The sequence below is a fragment of the Mustelus asterias genome, chromosome 21 (assembly GCF_964213995.1).
Source record: "Mustelus asterias chromosome 21, sMusAst1.hap1.1, whole genome shotgun sequence".
NCBI lineage: Eukaryota > Metazoa > Chordata > Chondrichthyes > Carcharhiniformes > Triakidae > Mustelus > Mustelus asterias.
In genome coordinates, this window is record NC_135821.1 from 79,383,497 (window position 1) to 79,410,805 (window position 27,309).

Sequence of the window (27,309 nt, forward strand, 5' to 3'; positions counted from 1 at the left end):
AGAACTGTTCCTCTTTAACGCAAACTGCTCTTAGTATATTTCTCCTATTGTTATATAAACTGAAATACGTTTCCACTGAACTTCAATCTGCTATTGAAACAAATGCACCTGCAGTGAGGAACCCCAGAGATTAGTCTCAACAGCCTTCTCAGCTTTTCTGCTATTTGCTCTTTGTGAAAGGAAGTGGTTGGTTACCATTTGCTTGCATTGCAGATAGGGTGATGTGTCAGAGAGGACAAAGCATCTCTGAAGTAAACGGCATATCTGATCAAAAGGTGTTCAGCAATCAAGTAGCAATAATGTGCGAAGAATAGACAAATGAATTCTGGGTTTACTTCATTGCGATTGTGCTTGTATGATTTCATATTGCCTTGAAATCCACATTAAACCATCTTGGACTAGAGGAATACCAACATTTTCATCCACTGTGCCAGTGATATCATGTAGAGGGGATAGAGTTCACAAGCAGATAAAAGGGTAAGTGGAAAGTTTTTGAGGATCTTCTGCAGCAACTTACACAAAACTCAGTCTCTACAGCTCTGAAAAATCTCACAAAGTCATCTGTCTTTGTATAATATCTTTCTATTTACTCCAGCATTCTGTGACATATTCGAGTAGGGTTCCCAACCATGTGTGTTGTCGGTTGGTGAGAGTGAACTTTTCTCTTTGTGAATTATTCTTATAGAAGTGGGATTTATAGTGAAGTAAATTTGTAACCCCTTCTCCCTGGGATTGAGAGCAACTGAGCCATTTGTAAACTTTCACAGAAAGAAATTGATCTTTGGATGGAGTTAACTAACTAGCACCAGGAAACTGAAGTACTCATTAGTGTCCAGTGTATCAGAAGGTGATACACAACATGATTCTAACTCCTGCAATCCACCAGATGAATGCATTTAATGCCCTAAACTGCAGCATTTAAGTACAGTAAGAAGTCTCACAACACCAGGTTAAAGTCCAACAGGTTTATTTGGTAGCAAATACCATAAGCTTTCGGAGCGCTGCTCCTTAGTCAGATGGAGTGTCTTAAAGACCTGGCTGGCTGTAGAGATTTGCATTCTAATCAGTATTCTGTAACTTGATTTCTGTGTCTGTGCACTGTTTGAGAGCACATTTCCACTCCATCTGACGAAGGAGCAGCGCTCCGAAAGCTTATGGTATTTGCTACCAAATAAACCTGTTGGACTGTAACCTGGTGTTGTGAGACTTCTTACTGTGCTCACCCCAGTCCAACGCCGGCATCTCCACAGCATTTAAGTACGCCATATTATAAAATGTACTGCAACAAACCACAAACCCTAACTGAGAGTATTAAAAGACAAAATGTCCCTTATCAAAGCAACCCCGTTCAATAAGTAGAAAACTCTATTCGAGTGTCCTATTTTTTCAGTTGAGACATATCTGACCATTAAAACAAAGCTGTGGGAAAAATCTGGCCAGAAAAACTGACTAACGTCTGATCTCAGAAAGAATTCTACCCGTTCAAGGAGTTGAGACGCTTATTTTTAACAAATGCTAACATTCTGTTCAGGACACATTCTTATTGTCTTATTGACTCATTTTTAACCTTCAAATAAATTCTCTTTCTGCTAAATTTTAAGCATTGCAAATACCATTTTAAACTCTTTGAGTAGTCACATGTACAGTACCTTTTTTCTGAATATATACAATACTTATACTCGGAAAGCACAATGAATGTACAGCCAGGAGTGGGATGATCAACAAACCATTTTGTAGCCATAGATATGTCCACATTGATATTCAATATTCTGCCATTCATGTGTATTCCACTTGAAGATAGGTCCTTGGCTCATTGTTTGCCAATGTTTCATCCTGAGCTGTTTCCTTGACTGTTTTTGTCAGCGGTGGTTTTGCTATTGCCTTCCACTCTCATGAGTCGGGCAGGAGGCAGGTTCCAAGGCTACTTCGGCCAGATAAGGAACTTAACCTGTTTCGTTAGTGCTTTTCTGAACTACGAACTAGCCGTCTATCTCACAGTGCTAATTGCCCCACTTTCAAACATTGCATTCTCTTTAATATAAGTTAGGGAAAGATATGAAATGAAAATACATTGATATTTCAAAACTGGAGAAAACTTTGTTCTTAAAAATATTAATAATATCAATAATGTGCTGTAAATATTTAATGAATACATTCACAATGTCAATCATCATCTTGGACAGGAATAGCTGTAAAATGGCATGAAGTTAAAGAGAGGAGAAAATGAACAAATGTAACAGTTTTGGGTTGCTCGTGTGTATTCTGGATCACTTTCTGCTGAAGTTCGCCTCCTGTGCCTCAGTGTAAAATTCCTATTATCCCAGGACAGTTATGTAAAGCAAAGACATGCATATATTTGCATCAACTTACCTATAAACAAAATAAAATATGTAGCCCCAATCCAAAAACATAGAACATAGAACATACAGCACAGAACAGGCCCTTCGGCCCACGATGTTGTGCCGAGCTTTATCTGAAACCAAGATCAAGCTATCCCACTCCCTATCATCCTGGTGTGCTCCATGTGCCTATCCAATAACCGCTTAAATGTTCCTAAAGTGTCTGACTCCACTATCACTGCAGGCAGTCCATTCCATACCCCAACCACTCTCTGCGTAAAGAAACATTAATGATTGCAACTGATTCTCCTTAAAGCTGGGGACATAACAACTCTATTAAATTGGTCCTTAATGTCAATTAAAATCTCTCTATTTGCAAAGGCTTAAACCTTGGAGATTTCATGGAACAAGCCACATTCTGGATTCACCACCCCCCAGGATCTGGTTGTTAATTTAAATTCATTCTGATTTGCTGTCCATTATATTTGTCATCATTCAGTGAAGATTGCATAGTGGATCTCTCTTGTATTGAACATTTGAAAATTCACGTGCCTCTTCCATTACAGTGAAATCCACTTCGAACAAACACACTTACTGTGATGAAATGGTTTAAGAAGTGGAATTAGAATCAAAAGTGGGAAGTATTTTGGGAATTCTAAATTCCACTCTAAGAGGAATTTTAATAGTAAAGTGTTTCACTGTGTATCATCTTAACAACCTGTATTTAGAACCTTCATTTAGGAAAACATCTCAATAGAAATTGACACCAAACTAAAGAAGGAAAGATTAGGATAGGTGACTGAAAAGCTTAGTCAAAACGATAAGTTTTAAGAAGTATCTTGAGGGAGGAGAGAGAGGTAGAGGCAAAGACATGATACAATGAAATTTTCAGCGCTTGGAACATAAACAGCGATTGGTGGAGTAGAGGGAGTGAAGGAAGCATAGCAGTCCACAACTGCAGGAACACTGAGGGCTATGGAGCTGGAGGAGGTTAAAGAGAATCATGGAATTGCTCAGTGCCCATTGTGCCTGCACCAACTCTCCGAATGGGCAATTCACTTATTGCCCTTTCACTGCCTTCTCCCCATAACCCAGCACAATCTTCCTTCTCAGATAACGGTCTAATTCCTTTTTGAAAGCCTCGATTGAACCTACCTCCACCACACTCTCAGGCAGCACATTCCAGACATTGACCAATTGCCAAGCAAAAAAGATTTTCCTCATGTCACTTTTGCTTCTTTTACTAATTACCTTAAATCTGTGCCCTCACACTCTCAACCCTTTCATAAATGGGGACAGTTTCTCTCTCTATCCAGATTCTGATTTTGAATACCTCCATCAAATCTCTTCAGCCTTCTTTTCTCCCAGGAAAACAGTCCTGACTTCTCCAATCTATCTTAATGATGGTGGCACGGTGGCACAGCGGTTAGCACTGTTGCCTCACAGCGCCAGGGACCTGGGTTCAATTCCGACCTTGGGTGTCTATCTGTGCGGAGTTTGCACCTTCTTCCCGTGTCTGCATGGGTTTCCTCCGAGTGCTCTGGTTTTCTCCAACACGTCAAAGATGTGCGGGTTCGGTGAATTGGCCATGACTAAATTGCCCCTTAGTGTCAGTGGGATTAGCAAGGTAAATACATGGAGTTACGGAGATAGGGATTGGGTGGGATTGTTATCAGTGCAGGCTTGATGGGCCGAATGGTCTCCTTTTGCACTGCAGGGAATCTATTCTATTCTAATTTCTTCATCCCTGGAACCATTCTCATGAACCTTTTCTGTAATCTCTCCAATACCTTCACATCCTTCCTAAAGTGTGACACCAGGAACCGGATGCAACATTCCTGCTGAGGTCGAAGATGTGTTTTATACAAGTTTAACATAACCTTCCTTGCTCTTTTACTCTGTGCCCCATTAATGATGCCTAGGATACTGGTTGCTGTATGAATCACTCTCAACCTGCCTGCTATTTTCAATGACTTATGCCCGCAAATACCCAGCTCCCTTTCCTCCTGCATTCACTTCAGAATTATATCCTTTATTTTATTTTGTCTCTCCATGCTTTTGCGACCAAAATGAATCACTTCACATTTCTCTGCATTGAACCTCATCTGCCACATGTCTGCACATTCCACCAACTTGTCTCTGTCCTTTTGAAGTTGTACCCTATCCTCCTCACAGTTCACAATGCTTCCAAGTTTTGTATCATCCATAAGTTTTGAAATTGTTACCTGTACAATAAGGTCACTGTCATTAATATATATCAGAAAAGGCAGTGGTTCCGACACTGATGCCAGGGGAACTCCGTTACAAACCTTCCTCCAGCTCGAAAAACATCTATTAACCGTTACCCTGTTTCCTGTCACTCAGCCAGTTTTGTATCCATGTTGCTACAGTCTCTTTTATTCCATGAGCTATAACTTCATTCACAAGTTTATTTTGTGGCACTGTATAAAATGCCTTTTGGAAGTCTGTGTATACTACATCAACAGCATTGCCCTCATTGACCCTTTCTGTTACCTCATCAAAAAATCTCCAGCAAGTTAAAGCATCATGTTTTCCCTGAGAAAATCTATGCTGGCTTTCCTTAATTAACCCACATTTGTCCATATGACTATTAATTTTGTCCCAAATTATTGTTTCTAGAAGTTTCCCCACCACCAATGTTAAACCGACTGGTCTGTAGTTGCTGGGCTTATCTTCACATCCTTTTTTGAAGAAGGGCATAATGTTTGTAATTCTTCAGTCCTCTGGCACCCACCTGAGACTAAGAAAGTTTGAAAAATTACAGCCACAGTTTCCACTCTTACTTCCCTCAGTATCCCTGGTTACATCTCATATGTTCCCAGTGCCTTATCAACTTTAAGTACAGACAGCCTATTCAATAAGTCCTCTTTATCAATTTCAAACCCTTTTACTATCTGAATTACCTCCTTTTCACCAGGCTTGGATAGTATCTTCTCCAGTGATAAAAACAGATGCAAAGTACTACCTCAGCCATGCCCCTGTCTCGATGAGTAAATTCACGTTTTGGTCCTTCATCAGCCCAATTCCGCTTTTTGCCAACCTTTTACCGTTTATATGCCTATCAAAGACTTTGTGATTTCCTTTTATGTTAGCTGCCAGTCTCTCTTTATACTCCCTCTTTGCTCCTCTCATTTGCTTTTCCACCTCTGCTCTGATCCCTCTGTATTTCCTCTAGTTCCCAATTGCGGTTTCTACCTGACATCTGTCATAAGCACTCTTTTTCTTCTTTATCTTAATTTCTCTCTCTTTTATCCAGGCAGCTCTGGATTTGTTTGCCCTAGCTTTCAAGGGAATACACCTTGACTGTGTCTGAATGACCTCTTCTTTGAAGGGAGCCCATTGTTCAGCTACTGTTTTCTCCTGCTAACATTTGACTCCGAGTTATTCAGCTCAGATTCATTTATTGAAGTTGGCTTTCTCCAGGTTAAATACTTTTATGCTGTTTGTTCATTGTCCTTTTCGGTAGTCAGCCTAAATCTTATGATACAATGATCACTCTGCCCTAAATGTTTTCTCGCCCGTGGCTGAAATTTTCTGGTATTGCTGCAGTGAATGGAGTTTTGGTTGAACACCAAATTTTCCCACCCTTGATCCAATTGACCCAGGAACCCAGTTCAGCAGTGCCTCCATTCACGTTGGACTGGACACATACTGCTGTGGAAAGATTCTCCTGAATACACTCTAGGAGCTTTTGCCTTCTCTGCCCTTTGAACTACTTCTATCCCAGTCTATATTTGGGTATCTAAAGTCCCCCCCATTGTAACAACTCTATATTTTTTCCACCTCTATAATTGCCTTGAGATAGGGAAGATTGAGATCAGGGAAAGATTGAGAATTGTAAAGTTGAAGAATTGGTGTGCCAGAAGCCAATGTGAATCAGTGAGTGTGAGCACAGGGGTAATGGATGAGCAGGATTCAGTGTGGGTAAAAATACAGCCAGCAGAGTTTTGCATGAGCTCGAGGTTGTTGGAACATGGAAGTTGGGAGATTAGCCATTAAACAGTGGAATTGTTGAGTCTGGAGTAGCAAAACATTGGAGATGGAATTCAATGGGAGGCAGGGATGGAGACGGCAAGGTTATTCTATTGAATGTTATAAAAGTAAAAGCAGAAAACGGAATCATAAAATAATCATGTATGCGCAACTCTTTATCAAACTGTCTCAGGAATTGTGATATGGTTTTAATTTTGCTATAGATCTTATTTTTTTAACCCAAATTATATATCAGTGAAATTTCATGGCAGCTATAATTTGTGATTTGATATTTTCAGCACTGAATTACAGAAAAATCTTACTAATGGAATCTTACTGTTTACCGGACAAAATATGAAAGAACACTTAACAATAAATATGTATTTCAGATACTAATATTCATTTAAATAGCTCATCACTTGCAGTTTATCTTTTAAATTTAAATTGTTTGTCACTCGTTATCCATCAACACTTTAATAATTGCAATAAAATGTTAATTTCAGCTCGCAAAGTATATACACTTAATCATTACAGGAATTGAAAAGTGAAGTATTTTAACCACATGTGAATATTAAAATGTTCTAGTTAAGACTTGAGCATGAGTGTGAAAACATCCTGACTAAATTTCCAACCACACTGACAGGAATAAGGTGGAAACCGGTTTAATCCTCAGAGCACCAATAAAGTCAGTGTTGGCGGAGAGTATATTGATGTGTATCCGTTCTGATTGTTACAGCACAATGCAGGATTGAGAGGGCACGCAGGGTGGTGTATGTCATGTCAACTATTTTTATTTTAGAAGAATTATTTTTATTTTAAATATTTTATTTGTTTCTCTATATTCAGAATTTGTTTATTAGTAGCACGTGTCAACCAGACAACTGATTAGCAGCGATACAGAAATGCTGCATCCAGGATGTCAACATTGGAGTGCCAATTATAAAAAGCAGACATCTTTTCTACTGCAGCTGCAGGATTTTCCAATGAACAAGAAAGGGTGCATGTTCCCCCATTAACATCAATGGGGAGCATTTCTATCAGTGTAGTCCAGGTGATAGTCAGAAAAACGTTCTGAAATCACAGCATTCTTGAGATGAGCTAAAATCTCTTTATACTTTGTGTAGCTGCTACTACAGAATCCCGCACTCTCCATATTTCAGGATTTCTCCGCATTTATCAGGATCTTGCTAATGACTTCCACATTACAAAAATTAATCTGTTTGGAAAAAACTATTTTGTCCAACAGCTTGGCATGTTTTGAAAGGATAGTCCAGCTCTATACACCAGATAGAGTCTATCAGATCTGGACATGCACATACCCAGTCTGAAAAAATGGAACAAAAGTTACTGAACGACCCTGGTTGTCAAGTTAACAAACTCTTCCATCAGCTTAAATATGGCTGCAGTCTGGCAGAACAGTGTTTTAAATGTGATATTTAAATAAAAAGGATTTCCCCAGTGGATGTCTAAACTTTAATTTTTCATAATGCCCTCTCCCCTCCTTCAAATAAGTGAGTAACAATTTCCCACGATGACCTCAAATGTATTTGAAGTAGCCAAGGCTCCTGAGCATGTGACATTTTGATCAGGATGCTTTTTAATTTGTTAAAATTCTTTGGAGTCTGCGTTTAAAGTAAACACATTGCTCTTCCTGTTTTGAAGTATCGTTTGCTTTTTTTTCCGTACTATTTATTATTTTGGGGCTTTATAACCTCCCTTTAAATATTTCTTGATAAATGAGCTAGATTTAACACACAAGCAGTTTGATAGTTTTTGGGTAGAATTTCAGTCATCAACAGTTGTCCCAACTTGTTTCCTCCGACTTGGCAGCAAGGAATTGTTTTGATGAGAAGCACAAGGATAGCATGGTTTGCGAGCTGTCTCCAATTGAAACTGAGGCACACCCAGCTAAAATCTACATTAAATCCGTAGACTGTTCCACAGGACCTGGATTAAATAATAAATCTGAATTCCATTCTTCCATACTATAGTTAGAGAAATCGCATTGTGAGGAATTGGGAGTTGTCTCAACTCTGCTGAAGTTTGCAATTTAAGATGAGTCCAGAACGTTTATCTATTTCCTTCTTTCAGGGGCTGTGGGTCTCGCTGGCAAGGCCGGCATTTGTTACATATCCCTTTTTGGCTCTTAAACTGAGGGCAGTTAAGAGTCAACCTGATTGCTGTGGGTCTGGAGTCACATGTTGGTCAGGCCAGGTAACGATGGCAGATTTCCTTCCTACAAAGACATTAGTGAACCAGATTGGTGAATCTTAGGGGAGGCAGTGGCATCGTTGCAATTTTATTGGACAAATAATGAAGAGGTCCAGGCTAATGGTCTGGGGTCACAGGTTCAAATCCTGAAAAGGCAGCTGGTGGAATTTAAATACAATTAGTAAATCTGGAATTGAAAACTTGTCTCAGTGATGGTGACCCTGAAATGATTACCATAAAAACTGATCCAATTTAATAAGGCTTTAAAGAGAATCTTGTCTGAGAGGAACAATCTAATCGCAGCTTTAATAAATGGCCAAGATCCCCAACAATATACAAGCTCCACCTTGTTATAAAGCGTACCTCAGATGCTACAAAATATTTCAATTGCAGTCATTTGCTTATTGGATTCAACAAATTCCTAATGATTTACCAAATTCAAACAAAGAACAAAGAGCAGTACAGCACAGGAACAAGCCCTCCGTCCCACCAAGCCTGCGCCGATCACATTCCCTGTCTAGACCAACCGCCTGTATCCCTCTATGCCCCGTCTGTTCATGTGTCTATCCAGATAAGTCTTAAATGTGGCTAACGTAACTGCCTCAACCACCTCACTTGGCAGCGCATTCCAGGCCCCCACCACCCTCTGTGTAAAAAAACTTCCCCCCCACACATCTCCACTGAACCTTTCCCCCCTTACCTTGAACTTGTGCCCCCTTGTAATTGTCATTTCTGCCCCGGGAAAAAGCTTCCAACTGTTCACTCTATCTATACCCTCCATTCCCTTTGAATTGATGAACACTGCTTCACAGACCAGCTGTGTAATATTTAATTGCAAATAACATGCAATAATTAGCAAATAGTAAATGGAATCTAGTTACAATTTAAATTAGATTATCCTTCAAATGAACACTATACCATATCAATCTGAGCAGCAACTCAGAAAAGGTTCCTGTTAAATTTGACCTGAAATTATAGGCATTCTTTCAGCCGTAACTTCTGGCATTCTCACTGGGCTTTTATTTTAAATGTGATGGATCTTTGTCATAATGTACTGGTAGTTTGAACATGAAAAGCAAGCAGGCTTAACTTTAATAGACTTTGGCAAACAGAGAGATCCTTGTCCAAAAGCGAAAATGCTGGAAAATCTCAGCAGGTTTGGCAGCATCTGGAAGGAGAGAAAAGGGCTGACGTTTTGAGTCCAGATGACCCTTTGTCAAAGAGAGATCCTTGTCCCTTCTTCTCTTCTGCATTCCCTGCACAACCATCTCAATCCATCCAAGCAAAAATGGAGCAAAATGCATGATGCAATGGGCCTGTAATAGGCTTACACATTGCAGGACAGTCATGCCACAAAGTACTGGGCTTCGCTGGAACTGGTGAGGCACCATATTTGGCTGTGGAGCCTGGTATGGGTCCTGTACTCTGAAACTTCAGCTTCAGTTTCATCCCTCCATCCCTGTGATCACTATACACAATCAATACAAGTGAATTTGATTATCTATAACCTTAAATACAGGGACAGAGCATAATGGGTTAATTATCTTTGAATTAATTGAATTCATGATATTTCTTAAATGAACAAATGTATTGCATAAGCATAGCAAATTTGTCCTTCTTTTCTAGTCTGTTGCTCAAATTTTCCAAATCTCAGGCAGGATTTGTTTTTCTGAGGTCTTATTTGATTCAAACATAGGTTTTCAAACTATTTACTTTGAAACCTGATGTGTGAACACCAAGATCATTCAGGTCGAGGTTTCCAGACTCAGTTAACAATACTTCCTAAATGCTCCTATTTAACTAAAGCAAGCAAAATTCCAAAAGTGATAGTAATTTGCACTGCCTTGTGAGATAAAGGAGCTGGTTCTCATGTCTGAGAGCAGTCAGGTAAGCTTTCACAATGGAAGAAATCACTTCCTTAAAAGAATATTATGATGAATTAAGTTAAAGAAATAAATCATTTTGATTTTTATGTTAAAAAAAGAGATTCATTGTGCCTTTCATGACCATGGGATTTCTCAGGATGCTTTCCAGTCAATGAACATTTTTGAAGTGTAGTCACTGTTGCAATGTTAGGAATGTGCACAGCAAGATCCCACGAAAAACAACATGACGATGATCAGAGAGCATCTGTTTGCATCATGTTGACTGAATGATATAAAAATGGACCTCAGAACACAAAAGATAACTCCCCTGCTCTTCTTCAGAATAGTGACATGGAATTATTTTTACACACACCTGACAGAACCTGAGGCCTCGGTTTAACATTTTATCCAAGTGGAAAGCACTGTGCCGTCAGTATGACATAGTGTTAGCTTTGATTTTTACATTTGAGTAGAACTTGAACCCAGGATCATCTAACTCAGAAGCAACAGCTCTACTCAGCTGTAATCACTTTTAAACTCCATTTTAGTATCCAGATCAAAACATAAGCTGTTGTAAACTGGTCCTCAAACTGTATTTTAATTTACTCTGTTAAAGCAGTTACAGTTTGCACCTGAATACTAAGTTAGACTGAGCTTCCGAATAAGACCAATGCAAATGTAGATTCATTCTTGATCTGTCTGCTAAAACCAAACTGAACATTTTTGGGGTCTTTGTCATTCGAATGCAGGATTAGTTCATTCATGGTAATCTTGCTTGTAGATGCCATAAAGTATTTCATTTACATATTACCACCAAATTATTTTTAAGTAAGTTTCAATAATAAAGGAAATAACACTTATTGTCCAATATTGAGAGCTTGTCTTCACAGAATCCCTACAGTGCAGAAGGAGGCCATTCGGCCCATCGAGCCTGCATCGACCGCAATCCCACCCAGGCCCAATCCCCATAGCCTGATGCATTTACCCTAGCTAATCCCCCTGACACGAAGGGGCAATTTAGCATGGCCAATATGGCGTTCTATAAATATGTGAAAAGTAAAAGGATGAGACGTGAAGGAATATGGCCTATAAAAGGTGAAGGCGGGAAAGTCTGTACGGAACCAGTAGAAATGGCAGAGGTGCTTAATGAGTATTTTGCCTCGGTTTTCACAGAGGAGAAGGACCTGGGTGGATGTACTGTGGCCTTGCGGTGGACTGAAAAGATTGAGTATGTGGACTTTAAGAAAGAGGTTGTGCTGGAATCTTTGAATGGCATCAAGATAGATAAGTCGCCGGGTCCGGATGGGATGTACCCCAGGTTACTGTGGGAGGCGAGGGAAGAGATTGCAGAGCCTCTGGCGATGATCTTTGCGTCGTCGATGGAGATGGGAGAGGTGCCAGAGGATTGGAGGATTGCGGATGTGGTTCCTATTTTCAAGAAGGGGAATAGGGATAGCCCAGGAAATTACCAACCGGTGAGTCTAACCTCAGTGGTTGGTAAGCTGATGGAGAAGATCCTGAGGGACAGGATATATGAGCATTTAGAGAGGTTTAGTATGCTCAAGAATACTCAGCATGGCTTTGTCAAAGGCAGATCGTGCCTTACGAGCCTGGTGGAGTTCTTCAAAAATGTGACTAAACACATTGACGAAGGGAAAGCGGTAGATGTGGTTTATATGGATTTTAGCAAGGCGTTCGATAAGGCCCCCATGCAAGGCTTCCTGAAAAAGTGAGAGGGCATGGGATCCAAGGGGCTGCTGCCCTGTGGATCCAGAACTGGCTTCCCCAAAGGAGGCAGAGAGTGGGTATAGATGGGTCTTTTTCTAAATGGAGGTCAGTCACCAGTAGTGTGCCCCGGGGATCTGTTCTGGGACCCTTGCTGTTTGTCATTTTCATAAATGACCTGGATGAGGAAGTGGAGGGATGGGTTGGTAAGTTTGCCGATGACACGAAGGTTGGTGGGGTTGTGGATAGTCTGGAGGGATGTCAGAAGTTACAGAGGGACATAGATAGGATGCAAGACTGGACGGAGAAGTGGCAGATGGACTTCAACCCAGATAAATGCGTAGTGGTCCATTTTGGCAGGTCAAATGGGATGAAGGAGTACAATATTAAGGGAAAGACTCTTAGTACTGTAGAGGATCAGAAGGACCTTGGGGTCCGGGTCCATAGGACTCTAAAATCGGCCCCGCAGGTGGAGGAGGTGGTTAAGAAGGCATATGGTGTGCTGGCCTTTATCAATCGAGGGATTGAGTTTTGGAGTCTGGGGATAATGATGCAGCTATATAAGACCCTCGTCAGACCCCACTTAGAGTACTGTGCTCAGTTCTGGTCGCCTCATTACAGGAAGAATGTGGAAACGATTGAAAGGGTGCAGAGGAGATTTACAAGGATGTTGCCTGGATTGAGTGGCATGCCTTATGAGGTTAGGCTGAGGGAGCTCGGTCTTTTCTCCTTGGAGAGACATAGGATGAGAGGAGACCTAATAGAGGGATATAAGATGTTGAGAGGCATAGATCGGGTGGACTCTCAGAGGCTTTTTCCCAGGGTGGAAATGTCTGCTACGAGAGGACACAGGTTTAAGGTGCTGGGGGGTCGGTACAGGGGAGATGTTAGGGGTAAGTTTTTCACACAGAGGGTGGTGGGCGAGTGGAATCGGCTGCCATCAGTGGTGGCGGAGGCAAACTCAATAGGGACTTTTAAGAGACTCCTGGATGAGTACATGGGACTTAATAGGATGGAGGGTTATAGGTAGGCCTAGAAGGTAGGGATATGTTCAGCACAACTTGTGGGGCCAAAGGGCCTGTTTGTGCTGTAGCTTTTCTATGTTTCTATGTTTCTAATCCACCTAACCCACACATTTTTGGACTGTGGGAGGAAACTGGAGCACCCGGAGGAAACCCACGCAGTCACAGGGAGAACGTGCAAACTCCACACAGACAGTGACCCAAGCCGGGAATCGAACCCAGGTCCCTGGTGCCGTGTGGCAGCAGTGCTAACCACTGTACATGTCTTATTGATCAGCTGTGATGTCTGTGGCTGAGATCGTGTATGTGCATGTTTAAACAATCCTTTGATCTGAAATAATGATGAACAACAAATATATTCATGTCAGATCTCATCTTCTAGAAATGACAATTATTTTTCCTCGTGATTTTAATTCAGATCCTGTTCTGAAATATTATTCAAAAGGCCAAATAATAATAATTTACATTGTCAGAACAGTTTTAAGAAAAATGTATCCATCAGTGACTAGATTCAGTAATTATAAAGAAAAAGAAATGATGCCAGGAAACTCTTGGCAAACAAAATTTAGGATCTGGCCCCTAACATGTTAAAGCTCAAGGGAAAACATCTGACTTGGTGAAATTCTGTGTGATCATTCATAGTCTAAAATAGAACTCAATGAATTGAAATGGCAAAATGCTAGATGGTGTTCTGCGTCTGCATTTTTCCAATGTGGAGAATTCCCAATCTCATTCAGTTTACTGATGCCATAGGAAAAATGTTTTCTCACAGAATGGGACAATATCAGACAGAGGTTTACAATCAGACACCATTTAGCATCTGTTGCAAGTACCCATTGGAAGGAATCAGGACCACGATTTTCCACTTTTGCAGAACGCTGGTACATGTTCATGGGACTGGACTTGAAACCTTTACAAGGATTCACTCTTAACCCAAGGGAATGTTCTAGCCACAGGGTAATTTCGATTTTTCAGTCTCTATGATTGTGTTGATTACATGTTCAAGTACATCATTTTAAAAATACATTTTAAGCAAATGCAATTTGTCTCTGCACTCAATGCCGAGGCTTTTTGGCCCTGTGAAATTTAAATGGTTTCTCTGCCCGTAGTAACATTGAACACGAGGGTTAAACAGATGACCTTTACACTGAGCGCTACTGCGGCACAAATGATTGAATGTCCATCAGCTTCTGCATCCCCATTATCTACATAACTGACTGTATTCCAGCTTCTTTATGGGTAAACGTGTTGTATGCTATCGACTTCTGGTAGGAAGTGGTGATGGAGGACCTGGAGTCAGCCAAATAACTTCTGAAGACTTTCCCACCAGTGAGAAAGTGCTGTGATGCTTCAGTGTAGAAAAAAAAGGAAAGGTTGAAAACTTAACCAATTATCAATACACCTCCAACTTTCTAGAAATAGTTGAAGTTTTCTGATTAAAACAATATTTTAATCAGAAAACTTCAAGGACGCTTTGGATTGCACTAAAATGATCTATGTCTCTTGTTCAAAAACAATAAGAACAATAATATAGTGACAACACATCGTGGACCCTGAACCCGGTTTAAACATGAGCTCAGTAACTCAACCCATATCCCAACATTCTGGGCTTGCTGTCCTACATTAACTCCCAGTCCAGCAATGGAACCCACACGGACACCAGGAGAACGTACAAACTTGACACAGATAGTCATCCAAGGCCAGAATTGAACCTGGGTCCCTGAAGCTGTGAGGCAGCTGTGCTAACCACTGTGCCACCGTGCCACCCAATTTTACAATGTTCATCCCTGTTTTCATAGCCCTGCATGATCTTACTACTCCCTATCCCTGTGATCTCCTCCAGCCCACAGCCCTCCACAAAATTCAAGGCTCCTCCAAAACTTGCCCCTCACAAACTGTTGATTTTCATTGCTACACCACTGGTGGCCATGACACCGGCTGTCTAAACCCTAGGATCTAGAATTCCATCCTTAAACCTCACTGACATTCAACCCTCTCTCTCTCTCTCTCTTTCTCTCTCTCAGTTGTCATTAATTCACTTCTTAAAACCTGCCAATTTGACCAAGCTTTTGCACACCTTCCTTAATATCTTCTCATGTGGCTATGTTTCAGACTTTGCTCGATATCGCTCCAGTGAAGGATTTTGAGATGTTTTCCTGTTAAAGGTGCTCTGTAAATACACGCTTTGTTATTGGAAATCATGCTGATTCTTACCATATTAATTTTAACTATATTCTCAAAATATTTGAGCCTTCAGGTTTAATTTATGGGTATATAGATAGTGACATCACTCTCTCTGCCATGTTTCTGTGGCTCTTTACCTGTTCATTTTATAGAATAACCATAGAATGGATCATCCCAGTCAATCATATCTGATCCATTCTTCAAATGGAACTGTCTACTCTGATCTCAATGCCGTGCTGTCCCCCATACCCTTTTATGGATCTTCCTTTCCAAATCCTAATCCAGGTTTTTTGTCTCTGCCTGGGTAATTAATTATTGATTAAGTATTCCATGTGGTGTGTTCTTTTTCTAATATCTCACTCCACTTTCCCAGTGATAATCATGTGTTGATGCTATCTTATTTTCGTTCACTAACCAGCAGAAACAATCTTTCATTACTTCCTACAAACCTTTCACCATTTTCAAAACCTCTTGTCTTGAGACCGGGTGAGTATCCGTATCTGAGATCTGACTATTGGCCTGTCTCTTTCCCTTCCCTTGAACAGGTGTTTAATCTCCAGTTTCTTGGGATAATTCCCATTTCCAAACCCTTTGCCAGATCTTTCCCAAGTTTCTTCAGCTTTCTGGGATGAATGTAGACTTGTCACATTCTTTTTAAAGAATGACTTTTTAAATAGTTTTACATTAGCTAATTTGTTAAATTAACAAGAAGAGGAATTCACTTTTCCAGAACGCAATGGAGGACAGATCATCATCAAATTTACTCAAGCTGAGTTGGATAGATTTTTAATAGACAAGGGGAGTCAAGGAGAAGGGAGGCGGGAGCAGACAGGAAAATAAGTTAAGGCCAGAATCAGATCAGCCACAATCTTATCAAATGGCATAGCAGACACGAGGGCTGAATGGCCTACTCCAGCTCCTAAGTCCTATGTTTCTATCTTCTGATGTTCCCACATACTAGCCAGCTTCCTGTTAATTTCATGACCAAATGTATCAGCTGACAGTGTTATATGGGCCACTCACGGGTTGGGCTCAGGTATAAAAAATGACCACATGGACACCATACCAGATGTTGCTTTTGCTTCCTGAAGGATTACACTGCACTAAACTGATCAATAATCTTGAGGAGATTTAGAGAACATTTTGGAGGGTGCAGCAACCAGGACACAAGGACCGTGGTACATCCTGCAATTTCATAAGAGCCACCTGGGCCTACTCACGGGAGAGTGTCAGCCTTCTTCAATGGTCAGTTGGTACAACTCTCATTATTAACGGCATGAGGTGTATTCCACATTCATTCTGAAGCATTGCCCCAACCCCCACCTGTAACAAACCCTGTAATAAACATGTGGCTGGTGTACATCTGGAGAACAGGCCAATCGGAATGTGTGATGATCAGTCCCTGCTGGGAACTGGAGAAATCCCAAGCGGCCTTGACCCAGTGTTCCCTCAATCAGCACAAGCTGCCCACAAGGCAGTAAGGCGGCCACTGAACATGACAGGCATTGAGCCCAACTAACGGGCACATTTCTCCCATCTGGAAAACTGTGCCCCAACATGTTGCTTCCATCTCTTGTCCACTGTTGCTTCTGGCAAAAGTGCAATTCTGCCAAGAAACTTGGATGTATCGATTAACCCATTTTCCAGGTAATATTGTTTCACCTGGAGGGCGGTGGGGGTAGAAACCTTCATCACATATAAGACATGCTTGGCTATGCATTGGATATGCTGCAACCCACAGGCCTGTGGAAGGTAGGGTTAGATTGGGGTGGGATTCTCTGGCCTCCCAGCCATGTGTTTCTCGGCGATGGAAGGTGGCGTGCTGTTTACTGGCGGCAGGATTCTCTGATCCCGCCATTATCAATGGGATTAAAGTTAACCCAGGTCACCAGGAAAACTGCAGTGGGAGCAGAAAATTCCACCCCCAGCGAGGGTTCCTTTCCCCCCCCCCTCGACCCCTCATTTTTGGCTGGCATGAACACAATGACCATTGTTGTTGCTGTCAATCATTTTATGCTTCTTCTCTGTTACTGGAAGGAACATGCAATCAAACTGCAAAATAATACCATCAAATTTAAGGCATGAGGACGCACATTACTGAGAATTCAACTGATCAAAAAGAATTGCAGACTAGTGATGATATATAAATTCCTGTGTGTGATTTTGCTAACAGATTAGAACCCCTTTATTAGTTGGTAACCAAGTTGATCTTGGCGGAGTTGAGTGGCTTACAACTGATTCTGAAAATGATCTGTATGGTTGAAACCCATTGCAGTCTCTTCTGAGAGCAGCCTGACAGGCATTTGGGGCTTGTTATGTAGGAGAAGATTTCATTTCAAATTAAACTGCTGGTGAAGGCATCAGGATGTTTCCACTTGTGGAGGAGACTGGGAACCATGAATCTATCATAGAACCATAGAATCATAGAACCGCTACAGTGCAGAAAGAGGCCATTCGGCCCATCAAGTCTGCACCGACAACAATCCTACTCAGGCCCTATCCCCGTAACCCCACATATTTACCCCCTGAATCCCTCTAACCAACGCATCCCGGGACACAGAAGGGGTAATTTAGCACGGTCAATCAACCTAACCTGCACATCTTTGGACTATGGGAGGAAACTGGAGAACCCGGAGGAAACTCACACAGACACGGGGAGAACATGCAAACTCCACACAGGCAGTGATCCAAGCTGGGAATGGAACGTTGGGTCCCTGGTGCTGTGAGGCAGCAGTGCTAACCACTGTGCCACCGTGCCGCGCATCAATCTAATCACATGCGTCTAGTCACTGATAAATCCAATGGGCAATTCAGGAATAACTTCTTTATCCAGAGAGTGGTTGGAATGTGAACTATCCACCACTTGGAATAGATGAGGCAGATTAGCACCGATTCATTTAAGGGGAAACTAAATAAGCATTTGAGGGAGAAATAAATGTGTTATACTCTTGTTTCAAGAGGAGGAATGGGAGGAGTTCCTGTAGAGAATAAACACTGACTATTGGACCAAATGGCCTGGATCTGTGCTGTATAAAATTAATCATTATTAATGTGAATTGTAAATTAATTGGATTTTAATTGTCTTTAGATGGAGAGAATCTGTGCTATTGCATATCGGAGCACGCTGAAAGAACAGCTGTTGTTTGGAGGTTCATTTGACACCGTTTGTCTGTTTTGTGAGGCAGCAACTCAAGTTTTTAAAAAGAAACTCAAAGATTTCAACAGAGTGTTTCTTGAAAACATTTTAAAAAATGTGACAAACTGACAATGCAACAACCTCAAATGTGGGATTGGATATTTTGGATTCAATGTCCCCAAAATAAAATCAGGAGTAATTTTAGATCCAAATGTTGGCAAGGAAACAGTGAAACATTAGAGAGGATGCTTCTTAATATTAGAATATTTATAGAACATAGAACATAGAAAGCCACAGCACAAACAGGCCCTTCGGCCCACAAGTTGCGCCGATCATATCCCTACCTCTAGGCCTATCTATAGCCCTCAATCCCATTAAATCCCATGTACTCATCCAGAAGTCTCTTAAAAGACCCCAACGAGTTTGCCTCCACCACCACCGACGTCAGCCGATTCCACGCACCCACCACCCTCTGAGTGAAAAACTTACCCCTGACATCTCCTCTGTACCTACCCCCCAGCACCTTAAACCTGTGTCCTCTCGTAGCAACCATTTCAGCCCTTGGAAATAGCCTCTGAGAGTCTACCCTATCCAGACCTCTCAACATCTTGTAAACCTCTATCAGGTCACCTCTCATCCTTCGTCTCTCTGTAAACTATTACAAAGTTTAATGAGATTATATTAATTTTTGGTATTTCCTGATCTGTAACCTGAATGTTATCCCTTTTACATTCCAAAACAAAAAGGGTAAATGATGTAAACAGCAGCTCTGGTGTTGTGAGGTGAATCTCCCATGACTTGATTTACATACAGGTATTCTGCTATCCCTGTTGGTAATATCTCATCTGCTGGCCAGTATTAATATCTCCCACACACCTGAAATATTCCATTGCACTCTTTCTCTGGTTAATGTGCACAATGGCTGAAACATCACAGAAATGGTAGTCATGTGACCGCATGATGGCACAGTGGTTAGCACTTCCGCCTCACAGTGCCGGGGACCTGAGTTCGATTCCCAGCTTTGGGTCAATGTTTGTGTGTGGTGTCTACATGTTCTCCCTGTGTCTGTGTGGGTTTCCTCCGGATGCTCTGTTTCCTCCCACAGTCTGAAAGACATGTTGGATCGGTGGATTGGCCATGCCAAATTCTCCCTCTGTGTATCTGAACAGGTGCTGGAGTGTGGCAACTAGGGGATTTTCATAGTAACTTCATTGCAGTGTTAATGTAAGCCTACTTGTGACACTAATAAATAAAAATAAAATGATTCACACCAGTGAAACCTATTTTGGTTTCTAGGCATCTGGGGGTATCTATTAAATGGTAGCAATGAGGTATTTTTAAAATCTACCCTGCAAGGCACATCATCCAATAAAACTATATGATTTCTTTTGGGTACCTTTTGGTACTTTATTCCTAATTAAAAAGCCAATTAAGTCCAATCAGAGTCCCCACATGAGGGACAAACCAGATCTAATCTGACAGAATGAGGCATTCCACCCCCTCCCAGGCTCAATCTGAATTTCACCTTAGCCAATGGGCCAAGAGGGCTTTAAAAAGTTGTATCAGATGAAGCCTCAGTTTAACCCCATTGCCTACCCTGGGTGCTTACACTTGATCTTAGCCAAAAGCCGAGAAGCGATTGTGATGATCTCGTTCACTGGAATGAGACAATGGCATCTGCTGTGGATATGATGACAGTGAACTTTTAGACACAAACAAATTGCCCTTGAAATAATGGGTATTTAATTAGATTCCAATGTTTAAAATGTAAAACTCCAGAGTAAGTCTACATTTGAAATTTTCAGAGTTTTTTTTTTAGTCCACGACTACTTGTTAAAATCTTGTTCCTCAGCTTCCAAACAAAAAATAGTTAGTTTGAGTTCTGCTTGGAGGAAGGAGTTTTAAAAATCTAATTAGGAATTTGCTTATTTCTTGATTTTTAAGTCAATTTTATGATTAGATGTTAAACTCTTTGACAGTCCTGCTTAATGCAGACTTTCCAGCATTTGCATTGAGTTAGTCATAGTCAGCAAAGAACATAACATAAGAACATAAGAAATAGAAGCAGGAGTAGGCCATCTGGCCCCTCAAGCCTGCTCCGCCATTCAATAAGATCATGGCTGATCTGATAGTGGGTTCAGTTCCACTTACCCACCCGCTCCCCATAACCCTTAATTCCCTTATTGGCTAAAACCTATCTATCTGTGACGTAAACACATTTAACGAGGTAGCCTCTACTGCTTCATTGGGCAGAGAATTCCAAAGATTCACTATCCTCTGTGAGAAGAAGTTCCTCCTCAACTCTGTTCTAAATTGACTCCCCCGTATTTTGAGGCGATGCCCCCTAGTTCTTGTTTCCATTGTAAGTGGAAACAATCTCGATGTTTCTACCCCTTCATTATCTTATATGTCTCTATAAGATCTCCCCTCAACGTTCTAAACTCCAAGGAGTACAGGCCCGATCTGCTCAATCTCTCCTCATAAGCCAATCCCCTCATCTCCGGAATCAACCAAGTGAACTTCCTCTGCACCCCTTCAAAAGCCAAGACATCCTTTCTTAAATAAGGGGACCAAAACTGTACACATTACTCTAGGTGCGGCCTCACCAGCACCTTGTACAGTTGCAGCATGACTTCCCTGCTTCTATACTCCATCCCTCTCGCGATAAAGGCCAACATTCCATTTGCCTTCTTGATCACCTGTTGCACCTGCAAACTGTTTTTGTGATTCATGCACAAGGACCCCCAGGTCCCTCTGCACAGTAGCATGTTGTAATTTTTCACCGTTTAAATAGTAGTTCCTTTCCCTATTATTCCTTCCAAAGTGGATAACCTCACACTTACCAACGTTATACTCCATCTGCCAGATCCTCGCCCATTCACTTAACCTATCCAAATCTCTCTGCAGACTCTCTGTGTCCTCCACGCAATTTGCTTTCCCACCCATCTTAGTGTCATCTGCAAACTTTGTTACCCTATACTCGGTCCCCTCCTCCAGATCATCAAAGGCTGGCCAACAGGAGGAATGTACTAAACTTTCCCGTGGTTTGGATAGCTACTGAACTGTTTCTCTCGTGTCGACTTGTTCATTTCTGTTAGTGTTCATTGCAACCTTCATGAATGAGAGATCATATGATGTTGGCACAAGGACAACTGAAGGAAATTTGGAACCATTCTGCCATTTCTTCACAGTCAGAGTCAAAATCCTGAGCCGCCATCCCTAACAGCACTGTAAGTGTACCCACATCCTATGGACTGTCGCAGTTCAAGAAAGCAGCTCACCATCTCCTTCTCAAGAGCAAAAAGGGAGCAAGATATGAACAGTACAAGATGGAGATCATAAAAGTTCCTGTGTTATGGAATTTAAGATGTAAATATGATGAGATTGGTCAGAGAGTAACCATTGATTTTAATGAGTGGGTGTAGCGAATCCTCCAGCTGCCAACCTCTTGGGAAACCCCTTTAACACCAGTTACATGAATTCATCAAAGGAGGCACTTCGTAAAAACTGATCCAACTTGAAGCAGTCAATTAAATTATCCAGTCCAGTTCCATTTTCTGCACATTAGTTTCCACAGCAGAGTAAGATTATTGACAATAATGATAATGTTATAGAACATAGAACATAGAACAGTACAGCACAGAACAGGCCCTTCGGCCCACGATGTTGTGCCGCGCTTTATCTGAAACCAAGATCAAGCTATCCCACTCCCTATCATCCTGGTGTGCTCCATGTGCCTATCCAATAACCGCTTAAATGTTCCTAAAGTGTCTGACTCCACTATCACTGCAGGCAGTCCATTCCACACCCCAACCACTCTCTGCGTAAAGAACCTACCTCTGATATCCTTCCTATATCTCCCACCACAAACCCTATAGTTATGCCCCCTTGTAATAGCTCCATCCACCCGAGGAAATAGTCTTTGAACGTTCACTCTATCTATCCCCTTCATCATTTTATAAACCTCTATTAAGTCTCCCCTCAGCCTCCTCCGCTCCAGAGAGAACAGCCCTAGCTCCCTCAACCTTTCCTCATAAGACCTACCCTCCAAACCAGGCAGCATCCTGGTAAATCTCCTCTGCACTCTTTCCAGTGCTTCCACATCCTTCTTATAGTGAGGTGATTTTATTGTTTTAACATCAGTGCCAGTTCAAGAGAAGTTTTGATGTGATAATTAATTGTACATGGGTTTGTAGCAGCTGGAAAACAGTGTGCAGGTCAGGCAGCAACAGTACAGAGAACAAACAGGTGAACATTTCGAGTGATGAAGAGTCTGATAAAAAACTTTAGCTTGCTTGCCCTGTCCACTGATGTCAATGCCCTCTATCTTCAAGCACGTGTTGGTCACACATCACTAGGCCTTAACCTGAAAACAGGCCCAGCCCAAAATCTATCCTTTAATTTCACACAAAGCTGTGTCGTTATTGTGATGATACAGTCAAAGCTTTTTTTATTATGAATATAACTATCTAATAACTTAAACAATGTAAATATAAAAACAAAAAGGGAATTTTAGTCCAAAAAATTGAATTCGCAAATAATTTGAGTTCAGTAATTTTCAGCTGGAAGTCACTGCTAAGTTGGGATATGGTATCATGGAGGCAATGTTGTTGGAACTGGGGTGATGATCTGGGGGCCACATGTTCAAAACTCCATGACGGCAGCTGAGGAATTTAAATTTAATTGAATAAAGTTTGAAATAAAAAGCTACATCAATAATGATGAGCATGAAACTGCCATATTGTCGGAAAAACCCATATGGTTCACTAGTGTCCTTTAGGGAAGGAAATCTGCCGTCCTTACCTGGTCTGGCCTAGATGTAACTCCAGAGCCAAAGCAATGTGGTTGATTCTGAACTGCTCTATCTCTGAAATGGCCGAGCAAAGCCACTCAGTGGCCCACCACCACATCCTCAAGGGTACTTAAGGACGCCCAAAACCTGTGAACGAATGAACAAAAAACAGCATCAGCCAAATTATCGTTGTAGAAATATCGGCGGGCAAAGATAACTTTTCTACAAATTATTTATCTGTAATATGGACCCACCCACAACCAAGAACAAAACTGGTTACTGCCGGAAAAAATAAATAATTATCCAACAACTATAAATGCCAAAAAGCTTAAATTAAATAAAAGTAAATGGCATCACTCTATTGTTACTTTGAAGTCTGAGTATGCCTTTCTATAGAAATATGAAGAGGGGCCTGTGAATTGTGAATATTGACTTTTTAACTTTACATTCTGAATTATTTTAAAGCATTTCTAAATTCGCCCATGCTCATTGGTCTAAGCAAGATATCTGCCCCAGTAATTTACACAGGAGTTTTCCCAACCTCCCACTGTAAATAAAGTGGAATCCCTGGGGAAATGATGGAAATGGCTGTTTGCGTGGGTTCTGTGGGAGATTGGGAAACACTGGTGGAAATTTGTCAGACCAGGCAGTGTTGATGGAGGCTGTCCACATCAGTCATGAACCTGTGAGAAGAGGGCGGCAAGGTGGCACAGTGGTCAGCACTGCTGCCTCACAGTGCCAGGGACCCGGGTTCAATTCTGGCCTCGGGTCACTGTCTGTGTAGAGTTTGCATGTTTTTCCTCTGTCTGTGTGGGTTCCCCCGGGTGCTCCGGTTTCCTCCCATGCTCCAAAGATGTGCGGGTTAGGTGGATTGGCCATGCTAAATTGACCCAGTGTCAGGGGGTTAGCAGGGTAAATGAGGGTCATGGGAATAGGGCCTGGGTGGGATTGTGGTTGGTACAGACTCGATGGGCCAATTGGGATTCTATGATTCTCGATTTTGTAAATATAGAGCAAAGCTGGCAAACTTTCAGATTTATGAAATCATTTTTTTGGCAGGTGTATATATCACAAAACAAACCAATAAATTGCTGCTAAAGATATTTTGCAAATTGCCACAGTCTGAACATTTCCTAGCATTTGCTAAACGATCAATTCAGTCCCCTGTGATCCAGACCCACCCAAGATGTTGTAATGAGGTTAAAAGACCCACAGAGATAGTGTCGCAACTTGAAATAAAACCACTGTGGCAAAGAATTTGAACTTCAGCGTGTCAATTTTACTGCTCGTTATCTGTTGTTGCCATTGATCTAACTTGTACAACGCATGCTGTGGATTATAGCAAAGCAGAATTAACTCAGGTTTAAGTGTTAAATGAAAGACCACTTCCAGGGACTGGTCTCACACCGCTTCAGTTTGGTCCAGTTGTGGACAGCATGGTTTTGTACGTGGGAGGTCATGTCTCACTAATTTAAATGAGTTTTTTGAGAAGGTGACAAAAATGATAGACATGGGAAAGGCTGTGGGTGTTGTCTACACGGACATTAGTAAGGCATTCGGCAAGGTCCCTCATGGCAGGCTGGTGCAAAAAGATTAAATCTCACGGGATCAGGGGTGAACTAGCTAGATGGATTCAGAACTGGCTTGGCCATAGAAGACAGAGGGTGTTTTCCGAATGGAGGTCTGTAACTAGTGGTGTTCTGCAGGGATCAGTGCCGGGACCTCTGCTGTTTGTAATATATATTAATGAGTTGGAAGAAAACGTAGCTGGTCTGATTAGCAAGTTTGCGGATGATACTAAGATTGGCGGAGTTGAGGATAGTGTTGAAGATTGTCAGAAAATACAGCAGGATGTAGATAGGCTGGAAAAATGGGTGGAGAAATCGCAGATGGAATTTAATCCGGCCAAATGCGAGGTGATGCATTTTGGTAGATCCAATTCAGGTGGAGGCTATAAAATAAATGGCAGAACAATCAGGAGCATAGACACACAGAGAGATCTGGGAATACAGACGCACAGATCCTTAAAAATGGCAGCACAGGTGGAAAAGATAGTGAAGAAAGCATGTGGCATGCTTGCCTTCATCGGACGGGGCATCGAGTATAAAGGTTGGCAAATTATGTTACAGTTGTATAAAACGTTGGTTAGGCCACATTTGGAATACTGTGTCCAATTCTGGTCACCACACCACCAGAAGGACGTGGAGGCTTTGGAGAGGGTACAGAAAAGGTTTACCAGGGTGCTGCCTGGTATGGAGGGTATTAGCTACGAGGAGAGATTGAATAAACTGAGATTGTTCTCCCTGGAAAGACGGAGGCTGAGGGGTGACCTGAAAGAAGTTTATAAAATTATGAGGGGTATGGATAGGGTGAACAGTTGGAAGCTTTTTCCCAGGGCAGAAATGACAATTACAAGGGGGCATAAGTTCAAGATAAGGGGGGAACGGTTCAGTGGAGATTGCGGGGGAAGTCTTTTTACACAGAGGGTGGTGGGGGCCTGGAATGCATTGCCAAGTGAGGTGGTTGAGGCAGACATTTAAGACTTATCTAGACGGACACATGAACGGGGAATAAAAGGACATAAGCGATTGGTCTAAATAGGACAATGTGATCGGCGCAGGCTTGGAGGGCCGAAGGGCCTGTTCCTGTGCTGTACTGTTCTTTGTTCTTTGTAATTACAACTGTAACAAAGCAAATTAAATTGACAATGTGCTCAGACTGGCACTTTCAGCATTTCAAATACATGAAGGTATTTATCAACCTTTGGGCGTCTTCTCAAAGACATTTCAATACTGACGCAAAGCTTTACTTTATCTCCAAGTATAAAGAGTGTATACTGCCAACATTAATGATAAACCAACACTCGCAATACAAAACCAACTTTAATGATGTCATCTTTGTGCTGAAGCAGAGCAACGGACAGTTTTGTGCAACACTTTCTGAATCTTTAAATAGAATATTGGGTGGACAACTGGAGTGAATGGAAAATATTTCATCATGAGCCGACCACACGATAAACCAATGTGCGAATGAAGCGGTCAGGTTACTATAAGGGACTTCCTTTAATGTAAGGTCACTGGTCATGAATTGCATGGCTCAACACGCTTCAAATCCAGATTCAATGTGAAAGATTTGCTCCATTCAGTTTATACATTCCATGATGCACAAATTAGCAGCATGGACTCTCGGAGGAGGGTCGGATGTGTTCATACAATTGTCTCTGTGACCATGTCTAACGGAAGGAGTTATTTCACATTTTTCCTCTGCTTTCACTCCATTGAGAATACTTTGTTCAGTTCTGGTCACCGTGCCTCCAGGAGGAGGTTTAGTACAGATTGACTAGAATGATAAAGGGTTAAATTATGAAGACAGGTTGCATGGCTGTATTCCCTTGAGCACAGAATGAGTGATTGAATTGAGGATTTTACAATGGTGAAAGGAGTTGGTGGATAACTGGAACCATTTCCTGATAGGGGAGTCCAGAACCAGGAGGAAAAATCTTCACATTAGCTCCAGGTCATTGAGGGGCATTTTTAGGAAGCACTTCTTTACACAAAGAAATTCACACCTCTCTCCCACAAAATGTTTTTGAGGTTGGGAGTTAATTGAAAATTTCAGAATGGAAATTGTTGGATGTTTGCTGGAGCCGGGTATTAAAGGTTACTGAGCCAAGGCAAGTCAATGAAGTTAGATGAAGGTGATCTGAAGAAATTGTGGAGCAGGTTAAAGAAAGACTCCTCCAGTTTCTATCTCTCTACCTTTCAATGTCATAAGGTGTGGCGAATCAAAGGTTACTTTACTGAATTTCTGTAGTTCATGTTTTCTGAAAGCAATGCGGGAATGATTTTTGAGACAAATTCATTTATTGATGTAAACAAATGAAAGCGTCTTCATTGGGAATTTGAACAGAAACTGATACATGCCTCTCACCCTCATCACGCCTCACAATTAACTCCAAGGAGGAAGGATGTATTCTTATAAAGTTTTATACAGTTAAATACTTTGTGGATAAAGTTTAAATGTGCAGCTGGGTGGGACTATT

The 27,309-nt window shown here is 41.5% G+C and overlaps 1 protein-coding gene across 1 annotated transcript in view; it reads left to right on the plus strand.

The window, feature by feature from the left end:
- Positions 1-209: 209 nt before the first annotated feature.
- lck (LCK proto-oncogene, Src family tyrosine kinase) overlaps positions 210-27,309 on the plus strand; it is a 115,442-nt gene continuing 88,342 nt past the window's right edge. The window contains exon 1 of the mRNA XM_078238351.1: positions 210-477. The gene's annotated coding sequence lies outside the window, so the exon portion shown is untranslated. The remainder of the gene's footprint in view (positions 478-27,309) is intronic.